Genomic DNA, 1,351 nt, shown 5'->3' with positions numbered 1-1,351 from the left:
TACGATAAGGAAATTGTAAAGCTCTAAGAGATTCGACAAGCGGTTCCAAGTATTGTGTTTAAAACTATATGTAATAGTTATTTTGTGATTTAATTGTTTTACCCAGTTTTCTAGTCTCTCTTATAAAATACTTGCTCAGTTAACGGTCAAGCATATATTAACATTATTAGAAATGAAACATAATATGAAAAAGATATAAGCTTTAATATATCAAGCAAAATACAATGAAACGATAAGTTTATTATATACCATATGCCTACTTAAAATAGTCTTAATGATTAATATTTTCGTGCAAACATTAATTTTGTGGTTCTCAATATTTATAGAAAAACCTTTCTAGCATTTAATATGACTTTATTTGATCCCTTTGCTAAGTAAACTATATTTGGAAAATCTAATCTATTTCATTTAAGAACGTTTGTGCCAAAATGTGGACGATACTGGCAATTTGATCTTGACACACCCCAAGCTTGATTACTTTATTTCTGAAATATTTCGTCTTTATTGAATCCATTTTCCATTATTCAAACAAACTGGTAACCTTCGCATTAACTATATATATATTTTTGCTTACCTTGTAACTTGAAAAGCATATCCAACTGAAAGAGTTATTGTTTGTTTGTTCTGCTCGCTGAGTAAAGCATATGTCATATTTAGCTTCATCAAGCCATTTGTTTGCCGTATAAGGTTGTGGGTTTGGATAATATGTATGTTTAGTAGTTTTGGCTCTTGGTTTTGATGAATTGGAACTGAAACTAGAATAATGCCTTTCATAATTTTGTTCTCTTCTGAACGATCTATCAAATTCCTCAAACAGATTCTCACTCCATGGATATCTTGTATTTGTAGGTTTGGCTTTATCATTTACATCAACATTTTCCCCGTTTTCAAGCTTTTGAATAATTCTTCGAATGTATTGAAATACCTTTGTTGCTCTTGAAACGTCATGGAGGTTTTTGTCTGGATGCCACTTACGCATTATCCTACGACATATTGTTTTTCTATCGGAGTCTTGAAGTGTAAACGCATATTTTAAACTTGCTCTCACCTCTGAGAATATTTCATCTAATGTTCTATTATCTGAAGGCGGATAATTTCTTTTTTTCTCTTCTGTATCATTTTGTCTGTGCAAGACTTGAATTTTAAATTCCTCAAAATTGTTTTCGTCTTTTTGGTCCTTAGACCTGTTGAATTTGTACAATTCATATACTTTCATGTTTTTGGTTATATTTGGCCTAATTTCAACAAGATATTCTTGCAAAAGTGGCAAATTGATACCTTGAGTACCACAGGATAATTTTTCTATTATAATACCATACTTATACTCGATATCTCCCAGTTCATTCATTCC

Source organism: Crassostrea angulata, chromosome 3, assembly GCF_025612915.1.
Source record: "Crassostrea angulata isolate pt1a10 chromosome 3, ASM2561291v2, whole genome shotgun sequence".
Taxonomy (NCBI): domain Eukaryota; kingdom Metazoa; phylum Mollusca; class Bivalvia; order Ostreida; family Ostreidae; genus Magallana; species Magallana angulata.
This window is presented reverse-complemented; position numbering follows the sequence as displayed.